The sequence below is a fragment of the Malaclemys terrapin genome, chromosome 2 (assembly GCF_027887155.1).
Source record: "Malaclemys terrapin pileata isolate rMalTer1 chromosome 2, rMalTer1.hap1, whole genome shotgun sequence".
In the NCBI taxonomy this organism is placed as follows: domain Eukaryota; kingdom Metazoa; phylum Chordata; order Testudines; family Emydidae; genus Malaclemys; species Malaclemys terrapin.
The window spans coordinates 3,694,083-3,707,520 of NC_071506.1; the positions used below are offsets into that span (position 1 = coordinate 3,694,083).

Genomic DNA, 13,438 nt, shown 5'->3' on the forward strand with positions numbered 1-13,438 from the left:
TTGGTATCACTTACATTTCTGATCTTTGCTAACAAACTTCATCTTGTTTTATTGTACAACCATCTCAGTGCAGTAGTTCAAAGGGAAGGGTAACCTCTTCAGCCAAACTAATGGGCTGATACCGTGTACTGTCTGTTTAAAGCTAGCAGCAGCCTGGATAAGGTTTGTGGGTGCTACAGTGAGAGAGGCTGAGTACTGCAGAGGAGACAGTGCTGGGGAGACTCCTGGCTGGAAGGGCAGTTGGTGTCAACCAGCAAGAAATAACCTCACTGGTGAAAGCCAGAGTGAGGTCATTGTGTTGTAAGCAAGAGGCTAGTTTCAGGGCTCTGAGCCGAAGCAAGATAGCACAGAAGAACACAGGGTTACAGGGCAGGCAGTGACACAGCCTTGTGCCGGTCTGGGTGAACCCCCAAAGCATGTCACCCTTATTAATCTGGAGTCTCTGAGAGAGACACTAATTGGAACTAGTGGTCCCTCATGCTGAAGCAGTGTAGCTGATTTAATCTGGGAGCACCAAGGCAGGATGGCAATTGCTTTTTTAAAGTGTAATTAAAGCAGAGCTCTCTGAAGACAATAATTTTTCAGGTCCTGAGTTTCTCCCTTGCCTCTCTTTCAGGGGAGAAAGCGGACTGCCTGCTACACAGAACTCGCAGGGGGGTTATTGTCTGAGAGAGCTGTCTCTCCTGCAAAACTGGTTCTCTTCTATTTTATGAGCAAGCTCCCAAATAACCCTCTATCTTCTGGTATGAAGCACAGTACTGACTTAAATGTGTACGAGGGGCTTTCTGTAGTGGTGGTCATAATGCCCTTTGGAGCAGGGGATTTTTGTGTCAGGGTGCGTGCTGCTCCTGTCTCACCGGAAGCTTCACTCTGTCCACTCTCTGTTCGCTATGTTCCTGTACTGATTTCCAAATCTTATCTGAAAGGTGCCTTGCTTCAAACACAGGCCAAGGTAGCAAAGGGGAACTCCAGTATGCTAGAAATTTGAGAATTCACTACAGTTGTCTTGTTGGTTTTTTAAAAAAGTCAATAAAAGGTAAAACATACCTATTCCTTGGAGAGTGCCATTTCCTGGGGGAAGAGGAATGGAGGTTCTGCCATTATCTGAACTTCCTAGATACTGTCTAGCAGTAGAATAAATGCCGGTTACTGGAAGCTCAAAAAAAACTACATTTGCCTGATAATTCTTAAATATCTCATCGGGGCCAAAATAACTTTTCTCTTTATTCCCCCTTTTTTCATGTTATGCTAACGCTTTGGGGGATTTTCTATTTCCAAACCACTAGAAACAACAAAAAATGACTGCAAGGAGAGTTGTGACCCCGAGCGCCAGAGACTCTAATGAAGTGCACTAGAGTACTACAGAGATGGGCAGCCATGTAAGGGTATGTCTACACTACAGGTGCTGCAACTGTGCTGCTGTAGTTTAGACACTTACTACAATGATGAAGGAGGAATTCTTCTGTCAACCTAGCAGTGTCTACACTGGGGCTTAGGTTGGCTTAACTACTTCTGTCAGGGGTATGAATTTTTCGCATAGCTAGGTTGATCTAAGTTTTAGATGTAGACGGGGCCTAAAACCCTTGGAGAGATGGATCTATTTCCTTCTCTCACCTTGTTCTCTCTGATCTTCCATTTCAATGTTCTTCTGGCTTCAGTCTTCCTTTTAGAAAGAAGGCCCCCCAAAACCACCACTCTCTTGTTACTCTGCATAAACAAGGATGGGGGAAAAACATACTCAACAAATCCTTTCGGGTTACTGGGGAACAGTCAGATGTGAAATAGGGATATAATGAGCAGAGCTATTTGATAATCTGACAGGTCGTTCTACTCAACACCTGTCAGAGGGAAATAAAATCTAACAACTGTTTATATATTTAAAAGGAAAGGATTAAAAAACCCAATTGATTGCGAGCACATGTTGGAATCTGGCATGGGTTTTTTGTGTTTAAACAAACGTCAATGAGAAATTTAATACAACTGAAACTGGTTCCGCAGGGAGCAACGGAAGGTGAGACCTCTACTTTTTAGAGGGAGAGAACAGCCCTAGTTGAGTGAGTAGTTAGAGGGCTCTCTAACCTTGGTGATGGTTGTCCTAGGAAGGTGATGTAGATCCCAGGTTAAGCTGAAGAGAAGGAACTGAGGAATGTGTATCCGTTTGTGTTGCTGTAGATGTGGGTTTTAAGAGATTTTATTGACTCCCCAGGTTATTAGCTACTGATAGTCAGTTGCCACTGTAACTGGTCAAGTTATCTGCCTTTCTGTTGATACCTAATTGAGAGAAATAATGAGCTCACAAGTGCCTCTGCTGACCCTGTTAATATAAACTCAGGTAACAAAGCAATTCAGTACAGGGCTTATGTTCATTCCTCTAGGCTGATGCATGGAGAATCAGTTTCTTTGCTGGACCAGGGCAGGGACTGGGCTTCCAACAAAGTACATCCGTGAGGATTAAGAAAATGCTATATGCAAGTCCTGAGTTAGTCTCGGGAGAGTACAGTGTCAGCATGAGGTCCTTCTGCTATACCTCAGGCAAGGCACAATGGTGTGCATGGACCCAGAGACTGGATTTCAATCTGGAGAGAATGTCTAAGCATTTTGAAATACTGCCTGAACCAAGAGCACAGAGAAAACGGCGTTGAAAGAGTTGCCGGAGAGCAGCCGTAGTCCTTGAGAAGCTTTGTTGCTGCTGTCTCATGCTGTGCCTGTGTTGCTCTCCGTGTGCATGGTGCGATACAGCTCAGTCGTGTGTAATGTACATTCCAGTCCAACAGCAGCTCTAGAAGCATGACTAAACGCTAGGCTCCGTCCATCATCGAAATAACATTGAATGTTGCACATCACAGCTACTGCAAAAGCCTTTCCTCCTATCTTGCGATCATAGAATCATAGAATCATAGAATCATAGAATATCAGAGTTGGAAGGGACCTCAAGAGGTCATCTAGTCCAACCCCCTGCTCAAAGCAGGACCAATTCCCAGCTAAATCATCCCAGCCAGGGCTTTGTCAAGCCGGGCCTTAAAAACCTCCAAGGAAGGAGACTCCACCACCTCCCTAGGTAACGCATTCCAGTGTTTCACCACCCTCCTAGTGAAATAGTTTTTCCTGATATCCAACCTGGACCTCCCCCACTGCAACTTGAGACCATTGCTCCTTGTTCTGTCATCTGCCACCACTGAGAACAGCCGAGCTCCATCCTCTTTGGAACCCCCCTTCAGGTAGTTGATGTCCTGCTGGCTGCTGGCCCGATCTCATAGCACACCATTTGTCACCCATTAGTGAAACATGACTTTGTTTTATTCCTTCTGCAGGTGCTGATGAATTCTGTGCTTGCATTCCCTGCACGTCCCCCAAGTTAATTGCTTCATTGTGTCTCACAAAAGACCCATTTTGCAATTCTTTTGACATAATGCAGATACTTGACTTCAGAGTATTTACCTACTTGGAAGACTTCATTTTAACTGATTTCTGCAGGGGGTGGGGGTGGGGAGGGGTGGATGTGTGTTTTTTCTTTCTTTTTCTTTTTTTTTTCCCCTTCTTGTGATTGCCTGAGGCATTTTTTAACCATCAGCTGTGCCTTGCCTCATCTTTCCTCTTTAGGATATACACTGTGTAGGAAGAATACTTTAAAATGGTGTTTTAAACCAGTTTTCTAGTCTGGCTTGGGGTATGTGACGTCACTGATACAATCTGGGACCATATAGAACATGGTTGCAACCAAGATCCTGTAGTGACACCAAATCTTCTATAAAGGGGGTCAAATGAGGTGTCTAAGACAAGGTTACGGTTTACTAGTTATGATTATGTTGTCTATATGTGTGTAGGTTTCAGAGTAGCAGCCGTGTTAGTCTGTATCCGCAAAAAGAACAGGAGTACTTGTGGCACCTTAGAGACTAACAAATTTATTAGCGCATAAGCTTTCGTGAAAGTTTATGCTCTAATAAATTTGTTAGTCTCTAAGGTGCCACAAGTACTCCTGTTCTTTATATGTGTGTAGTAATTTTGTAGTTGAAGTTATGAATATTGGCTCTGTACTGTCTGTATTTCAAACTTATGCTCTGCTTCTGGGAAACATCCCAGACAAGCTGGTGTTAGCTCTACCTGGCCTGCTTGATGGCCCATTAAGGACCATCAGCTATACAATTGACCCATGTAGAGAAGGCAGATTCGCCTTGTAACTCAGCAAAGTATGCAGGAACTTGCCCATGTGACTCCAGACTCCATTTTGCTATAATTTTCCACAGTAAGAACAAAGAGGTGTTCTTACACCTGGAAAAGACTATAAAAGTAGGGTTACCATACGTCCGGATTTTCCCGGACATGTCCGGCTTTTTGGGCTCCAAATCCCCATCCGGGGGGAAATCCCAAAAAGCTGGACATGTCCGGGAAAATCGGAACATGCGGGGCCGGCGGTGCTGGGCCGGGGGCGCCGAGCCGGGGGCCGGGCCGGCGGTGCTGAGCCGGGGGCCGGGCCAGCGGTGCCGAGCTGGGGGCCGGGCCGGGGACCGGGCCGGCGGTACGGTGCCAAGCCGGGGGCCGGGCCGGTGGTGCCGAGCCGGGGGCCGGGGGGTGCTGAGCCGGGGGCCGGGCCGGGGACTGGCAGTGCTGGGCGGGCCGGGGGTGCTCGGCAGGGCGGGCCGGGGGTGCTCGGCTGGGGGCCTGGGGGCCGGGCCGGGGACTGGCAGTGCTGGGCGGGCCGGGGGTGGCACCCCAGGGCCCGAGCCGACCCAGGCTGGAGACACTGAGGGGGCCAGACTGGGCCGCGCCTCCTCCCCCCACACCCCCCCTTACCTGCTTCAGGCTTCCCGCGAATCAAATGTTTGCGGGAAGCAGGAGAGGGGGCGGGGCCAGGGGCGGGGCCGGGGCCCCGTGGAGTGTCCTCCTTTTGGAGGCTCAAAATATGGTAACCCTAATAAAAGGGCCGATGCCTCATCTCCATTTTGTCTTCAATCCTGCTTCTTACCTCTGGAGGGACTTTGCTACAAACTGAAGCTCTGAACAAAGAACTGATGACCCATCCCAGCTGGGGATGTTCCGGAGACTTGATTTGAACCTACAGTTTATTCTATCACTGCTGCAATCCTGAACCAAGAACTTTGCAATTACTGTGTGTAATTGATTCCATTTAACCAATTCTAACTCTCATCTCTATCTTTTTTCTTTTATGAATAAACCTTTAGATTTTAGATTGTAAAGGATTGGCAACAGCGTGATTTGTGGTTGAGATCCGATTTGTATATTGACCTGGGTCTGGGGCTTGGTCCTTTCGGATCAGGAGAACCTTTTTTCTTTTACTGGGGTATTGGTTTTCATAACCATTTGTCCCCCTAACGAGTGGCACTGGTGGTGATACTGGGAAACTGGAGTGTCTAAGAGAATTGTTTGTGTGGCTTGTGGTTAGCCAGTGGGGTGAAACCAAAGTCTTCACTGTCTGGCTGGTTTGGTTTGCCTTAGAGGTGGAAAAACCCCAGCCGTGGGCTGTAACTGCCCTGTTTGAGCAATTTGTCCTGAATTGGCACTCTCAGTTGTGTCCCGCCAGAACCAGCATCGTCACAGTGGCGTAGTTGAGCAGGATCTGTGCACAGCTGATTGCTTTGAGATACTGGTAGTGATTTTAAGTGAGTTTTAAGTGTGGTGGCTGGAGAACAAAGTGGTTACTGGTTTGTTATTTTCTGTTTGCATAAATCGGGAAAGGGAAGTAGGGACAGAAAAGGAAGCAAAATAAGTAAGAATGAAGATCAAAAGAAGCTAAAACTACACAAGTTGCAAATTGCCCAGAAAGACTGAACACTGGGCACTGGGAATGTCTCTGTTAACTAAGAAGCCCCTGAGCTGAGTGCATCTCAGTTTCAGTGAACTGCAGATGGGTGTGGCCCAACCTCTGTCTGTGCTGAAGCTGACTGGAGTGTCTAACCTAGCAAAACAGGAGGGAAGGGGTGCCTGTTCTGGCAGGAGGGTGTTCTCTGTGGTATCCCAGCTCATCGAGTGATGGTCTCAAGGGAAGACAAATGGAAATTGATGTACAATTTGCCTGGGAAAAGGCTGACCTGGAAAAAGAAAAGGCTGCCTACCAGCCTGGACTTAAGAGACAAAGCAATTAAGACCCAGAAGCATGACCTGGCTGTAATGGAGTGGAAGAGGTGCACAGAGACATGTATCCTGGAGCTGGAAGTTGGGGTCCTGGTGACTGCTGCGGTGGGAACAAACCCCAAGGACCCTAGCTGGAAGCAAGCACAACCTGAGTGAAGGGGGGGGATTTTGCTGGCCAGCGAAAGGTCCCTCATAGCTGGTAGCTGTGAGCCTACAGCTGGATCAGGATCTCTTTCCCTTTTGGGGGACACAGGAGTGTCTGCCCCATAGGGGAGCCCAAAACGAATTTTAGGTATACTGCCTCCGCCATGGTCAGTGTCCAAGTCTCTGGCAGTAAGTTCAGGAAGAGGGTGTGACGTTGTGCAGTCTATATGGTTTTATAAAAACATAATAAGTGAATATAATGTAACTGGAATCGTTTTATAAAAATATAAGTGAATATAACGTAACTGGAATATGCTTCAGGCAGAAGGTCTCTTGTAAGGTATCAACACAAAGCTTATAATCTACTGAGTGTGATCATCCTATTTGTATAAATGTACCACTCAAGTATCTGAAACTAGAAATATGAACTATTACGCTGAGGGCCTATTGCAGGGGTCGGCAACCTTTCAGAAGTGGTGTGCCGAGTCTTCATTTATTCACTCTAATTCAAGGTTTCGCGTGCCAGTCATACATTTTAACGTTTTTAGAAGGTCTCTTTCTGTAAGTCTATAACATAACTAAACTATTGTTGTATGTAAAGTAAATAAGGTTTTTAAAATGTTTAAAAAGCTTCATTTAAAATTAAATTAACATGCAGAGCCCCCCGGACCGGTGGCCAGGACCCGGGCAGTGTGAGTGCCACTGAAAATCAGCTCGCGTGCTGCCTTTGGCACACGTGCCATAGGTTGCCTACCCCTGGCCTATTGTAATTATGCAAAGTGTGGGCCATTAACAGTGGTTTGGAATCTTGATGACTCCCATTAACAGGACAATTGTCTGCAGATGGCTGTGTTTACCTGTTACTCTTCCTGTAAATGTGTGTGCTGGCAAGTGAGTAATGAAGTCTTGCAGTGACATGTGATCATGTCACCTTACCTGGAATCCATCTTTAACCTGGTGCTTTTCCAGTGGGGGTGAGGGGTGGAAACCCAGAGGGACAAAGGGTTCCGGCCTTATGCAAAAGATATATAAAGGGGTGGAAGAGAACAAGAGGGGGGGGGGGGGAAGGAGCCATCAGGAAGAATCCCCTAGCTATTACCTGACCTGCAACAAGAGCTGTACCAGGGGAAAAAATTGTGCCCAGGCCTGGAAGGTGTCCAGTCTGAGAAAAAGCTTACTGAAGCATCTCTGAGGGTGAGATTATCTGTATTCAGTTTGATTAGACATAGCTTTGCACATTTTATTTCATTTTGTTTGGTGACTTACGTTGTTCTGTCTGTTACTACTTGGAACCACTTAAATCCTACTTTCTGTATTTAATAAAATCACTTTCTACTTAGTAATTAACTCAGAGTATGTATTAATACCTGCGGGAGCAAACAACTGTGCATATCTCTCTATCAGTGTTATAGAGGGCGAACAATTTATGAGTTTGCCCTGTATAAACTTTATGCAGGGTAAAACGGATTTATTTGGGTTTAGACCCCATTGGGAGTTGGGCATCTGCGTGCTAAAGACAAGCACACTTCTGTGAGCGGTTTTCAGCTAAACTTGCAGCTTTGGGGCAAGTTATTCAGACCCTGGGTCTGAGTTGGAGCAGACGGGAGTGTCTGGCTCTGCAAGACAGGGTGCTGGAGTCCTGAGCTGGCAGGGAAAACAGAAGCAGGGGTAGTCTTGGTACGTCAGGGGGTTTCTGTGATCCAACCCGTCACAGGGTAATGGAGGTTTTTTTTTTCATTCATTTCCATTCTCTGACTACCTTCCAGCCATACCTGTTATGTACTGGAGTCCAAGCTGTGACAGGATGAGCAGCACGATAAGTGATGAACTCCTTGAAAATTCCACACAGATCTTGGAGGGGTTCAGAGAGGGAAAATATATTTCCCATATGAGATCAATAAAAAATGTCAAGTTTAAAAAAAAAAAAACCTTTAAATGCTCAAGGAAATATGTTAGTATTATTTGTCAGGTCAAAATAAAGTTTGATTTAGTTTTGCAAACTCAGCCTTAGAATAGAAAACCATCTGTAATCCTTTTTTAGGGACAGTGGGAGGCAGTGCTGTCCAGTGGCTAGAACAGGGGATTAGGCATTGGGACAACTGATTCTATTTCTGGCTTTGCCACTGATGTGCTGCATGACTTTTGAGCAAGTCACTTCCCTTCTCAGTGTCCTAGTTCCCAGCCCCATTCTTTAAAATAAGCGAATAGGCCAGGTTTACACTAAAAAGTTAGGTCAACCCAGCGATGTCATTCAGAGGTGTGACAGATCTACATCCCTGAGTGATGCAGTTAAGGCGATCTAACACACGCCCTCTCCCAACACTGTCCCCCCACCCACTGTGTAGCCAGCACTAGGTTGATGCCTCTCGGAGAGGTGATTAACTACAGCCATGGGAGAACCCCAAGTGCCATGGCAGTCACTGTGAAACTTAAGCCTTGTCTATACTAGAAAAGTTGCATTCGTTTAAATAAATTAAACTTTGCACTGATTTAGATAAATCAATTTTATCTCCCAACATAGATGTGCTATGTACAAGACACTTGCATAAATTGGTTTAGTTTAATTCAGTAAGTTGTGGATGCATGCCAAACTGATTTAAGCAAGGGTTAAACCAGTTGTGTGTCTAAATTAGGAGATTACATTGGTTTAACTAGATCAATTTTAAGTTTAGTCAAAGCAATGCAACTTCTTTAGTATAGACTAAAGGCTTAGCTAACATTTGCAAGAATCTCTAATGAAAGGAAGTTAAAAATATTTCTGGGTTTGCTGCTGGTCAGTAACTGTTGCTGCCTGGAAAGAGACTTCATTGCTACATCAGCAATGCAGGAGTTTCAGTCAACGTGGTGGGCTCCCTAAACCAGTTTCCCCGATACTAATTTCTCCCTACTGTTACTCACACCTTCTTGTCAACTATCTATAATGGGCCACTCTCCTACTCCTTCAAAAGTTATTTCTCCTCCATTGGTATCCTGCTGTTAATTGATTTATCTCGTTAGACTGAGTTAACACTTAGTAAAACAACCCACATCCTTTCATATAAAATAAATTTGTTAGTCTCTAAGGTGCCACAAGGACTCCTCGTTTTTTTTTTTGTTTTTTTTTTGCTGATACAGACTAACATAGCTACCACTGAAACCAGTTTCTTTCAAACACTTTCCCTGTGTTATTAGGACAGCTCTGCTGTATGTGCTGGAACAGTTAGTTGGCGTATGAGACATCCGTGTTCTCCCTAATTACCAACACCAGGTTGATGGAAAGTGGAGCTGGTTTGTGATCTCTTGTGCTATTTGGGCAGCCCTGAGGTCTCAGACTGTTAAATCATGGCCTGAGCCAGCAGAAGACTCAGACATAATGCAAATACAAGACTACAGTTTCAGAGGGAATTTGCCCCTCAGGCATGGTGGGAAGCACTGTGACCATGTGATTGCTCAGAAGACTGTAGCTTCCTTTAAAGCCCCCTGTCCTCTCTTCATGCCATCTTGCCTTTCCTGCCCCGCTCGATCTAAAATGCAACTATTGAAATCCTCCTCCCTCTCCCACACCCCGATCCCGGATGTCCTGCTGCTTCTCCTTCTGCTTCCAATGCTCTTCCCACTCCTCGCAGTGTACTGCTCCTGTTGTGTGGTACCAGTGTTGTGCTTGCAATGGCGTGTGCTGTCTGTGTGGTGAGATATAAACAATCCAGTGTCATGCTGGCAGTGCTGAGTGGCAAACGTTGGGTTTTTAATGGCATCTGCTGTAATTCCTGAACGTTGTAAAACCCAGCTGGGCATTGAGCTCAATGGCCACCATAAAAATACACTTGGAAAGTGGTTTGGAACATGAGCTTCCATTACGAGACTAATCATTTGGGGGCCCAGTAGCCCATTAGTTGCTTGGAGAGAGGATGAGTGTGAATTCTCAGCAGATAAACATAAGCAGTGAGCAGCCCTTGGGGCAGGCAGTGCACATTCCGGAGAGTGGTATGATGTATGAAGCTAGAAGCCTTAGGTACCCAGGCTCTCTTTGAGGCACATGCACGACTCATTAACAATACAAGTATTTATCTCACGCCCTCAGCCCGGTGCATAGAATGTGCAGGGAAGGTGGTGTGCTATTTTTGGAGGCACTTGTTTTTTTCTTGCTGTGCTTTTAATAACTCACTTTGTGGGGAAGGTTAGGTTTTGAATTTGTAATTACCAAGCTGATGCACGCCCTAAAATACTTTACACAGATGATGTTGCAGGCTTCCTTGGTGATCAGGCAACAAAGTTCCTAACTACATCGAGCTGCCGGAAGGCTGCATGGTCCAGAATTCAATGCGAAAAAAAGCCAATTGGACCATCGCACATGGGCTTTAAAAATAACGTGCGTTTGAATGGGAAATCTAACCCTGCATTTGCCAGAGCTGTCATTCATCCGGGCTCTCACACTAACTGCTTGTCTACATGGGGATGCTCAAGAAAGTTAAGAAGAATTTACTAAAGGTGTGAAGTTAAAATGCATTAACCCCTACATGGACTTATGCTAAACCTTTAACTTGCTTTAAACCAGAATAAGCGCATCCACACAGACTTCAGCACTGGTTGAACTAAATCAGTTTGAAATCACATCTGAAGTTAAACTAGCGCAACTCATCAAGGTCATATCTTTTTCTGCTTCAGTTTTCTTGTCCTAGAAGGGAATGATCATACCTACCTATCTACTTCCCCAGGACGGTTGAGAATTAGTGTGGAAGGTGCTGTGTTGATGCAATATATTACATTATCTGTGTTTATTGTGATATAACTTATTTCTTACATAAGGCACTAAAACTCTTTTACAAAGCCATCAAGAGGTGTACACTCCTTAACTGAGTAGGCCAGTGATCATATTATTGCCACATTTGCTCTACTATTATTATTTGTGTTATTGTAGCACCTAGGAACCCCAGTCCTGGACCAGCCCCCCATGTGCAAGGCATTGTACAAATGCAGAACAAAAAGGTAGTCCCCGCCCCAAAGATCTTACAATCTAAGGATAAGACAAGACAAGTAACAACAGATGGATACAGACGGATGAGGGGAGCACACGTAAACAGTCAGACAATATTGGCAAGCATGGTAAGCAGTTGTCTTGGCACACCGGTAGCCAAATGACAGACTTCCTAATTCCCCTCTTTTCTTGCTATCCTCGCTTGGTGTGTTGTGTAAATCTAGATGATAACATGTTTGGGCAGGATCCTGGCCTTTTGATATGTTCTGTAAAGCTCTTTTGGGTGCTATAAAAACCTTGTGTCAGATTCCACAAGTCCTGGTCTTAAGACCAATTCAAGCTGAAGTGTCTAAATATGCTTTAGAACAGATGTGACTATTTCTGCACTACATCACAGTTGTAGTATGTAGCAGAGTTCAGTCAATCAGCAGTCTGTCATTACCCACACCTGATGATGTAATGTTGGGAGAGTTTGCGTGTATAAACTGATGCTCTGGGTATAGAAAATTTGGAAAACATATTTTTGCTGTTCTGCAAAATGCATCCAAGGGGAATACATAAGTTTAGACTAATGAGAACTTCCCATTACAAGCATCTGTATCAAGACTGCGGGTTGCTAATTAGTCTCAGGTGTCTCATTGGTAGCTTTAACATTTCACATACATAAATCCCCCTGAGACAGACAAACCATGCTACAGCTGAGGTAAGATTCCACAGTATGCGATCTCCTGGTTGCTGAACTGAGATTACTTGATGCTCTCTCACTCGCATCTTGTCTTTTCTACATTTTTCCATTCTTGTGTTCACTATTGCGAGCGATGGAAGGAATGCTAGGGTAGATGGGCCCTCTGGTCCACACCACTCTGTGCTGCAGACCAGCTCTGAGAAGGATAAAAATTCCCACAGCTGGTCTAGATGACCTCTCGAGGTCCCTTCCAGTTCTATGATTCTCTGTTTCTAGCTCTCCTGCTAGTGCTAGAGTAATGATGAAAAACTTCCCTGAAGTCCCAATATAGACACAGCCAAAGACAAGTTTTGGAGGAATATCCCCAAGCAGTTGGGAAAAGCTCCTATTGCAGAGGTAGGCAGTAGGCAGACCCCGAGCTAAATCTGGACCGCCAGATGCATTTGAACAGACCCCAAAATCTTTTTATTTACTTATTATCATTATTGTTTTCTCTGGAGCCTGGACTTTGACTATACCTGGACCAAGAAATTTGGACCATGACAAAAAATAATTGACCACCCATATTCTATTTTACTGAAATGTTCATGCACATTGGATTTTAAGAAGATCTTAATAACCTACCTTGAGCTGGCTAGTACATGTGAAAATAACCAATATATTGACAATCAATGCAGTACAGTATTGATAAAGTTTACCTAACCACTTTGACAACACAAAGCTAATCCTCATGTTATCCAAGTGATGAGATGGGTGTGGTGCTTGTTTTACAGAATAGGAGGCAGATGGGTGAAACAACCTGCCCACAGTCACACAACAAGTTAGTGGCAGAGCGGGACTAGTTTGGGAGTCTGGCTCCCAGTCTCTTTCTTGTTCCTCAGACCCTGTAGCTTCCTTCTGTAATGTCAGCCATTTTAGATTGTCCTGCAGCTAAGCAAGTGTCACATCAGTTTCATACCAGACATGTAGGTAGCTGTGGGCAAGTAGATGGATCGTTGGTCTAGAAGTCAGGAGATCTGGGGGGTCTGTTCCCAACTCTGCCACTGGCTTTCTTTATGTTTTTTTGGGCAAGCTGCTTAGGCCTAAATTTAAAAAAACGGTTAACTTTGGGTGCCCACGTTCATACATGTAGGGCCAGACCTTTAGAGAGGTTCAGCGCTCACAATTCTAACAGAAGCCAGTGGGAGCTGCAGATGCTCGGCCCTTCAGAAATTCAGATCTTAGGTGGGAAGTTGGGCACCCAAAAAATGAGGTATCTGAAATCAGTGGGTGTGTTTGAAAACGTAGGCCTTAGCCTCTCTGCCTGTTGCACCCTCTGTTAAAGGGTAATATTGCTCACCCACTCTTTGTGAAGCACTTGGAGAGCAGCTGTGCAGATGCTTTGTGGGGGTACCTGGCTCTCCCCTGGCCTGCTAGTCAGATAGGTAGCACTGTCTTTAACAACAATATTTCCTGTGACATAGTTTGCGTCCTATGGGTTGGGAGTGCTGGATTACATGACTGCTTTCACTCTGGGAACCTCATGAAAATCAGCAGTGTGCATCTCATGAGATCTTTAGCTCATC

At 45.2% G+C, this 13,438-nt stretch overlaps 1 protein-coding gene across 3 annotated transcripts in view; it reads right to left on the reverse strand.

Moving 5' to 3' along the window:
* Positions 1–13,438, reverse strand: part of ARHGAP39 (Rho GTPase activating protein 39) — a 423,580-nt gene that overhangs the window by 222,540 nt on the left and 187,602 nt on the right. Inside the window, exon 1 of one of the 3 annotated variants that reach the window (XM_054018892.1) lies at positions 8,007–8,016. The exons of the other annotated variants lie outside the window; for them this stretch is intronic. The gene's annotated coding sequence lies outside the window, so the exon portion shown is untranslated. Of the gene's footprint in view, positions 1–8,006; positions 8,017–13,438 lie in introns of those variants that run through there. 3 annotated transcript variants of the gene reach the window in all.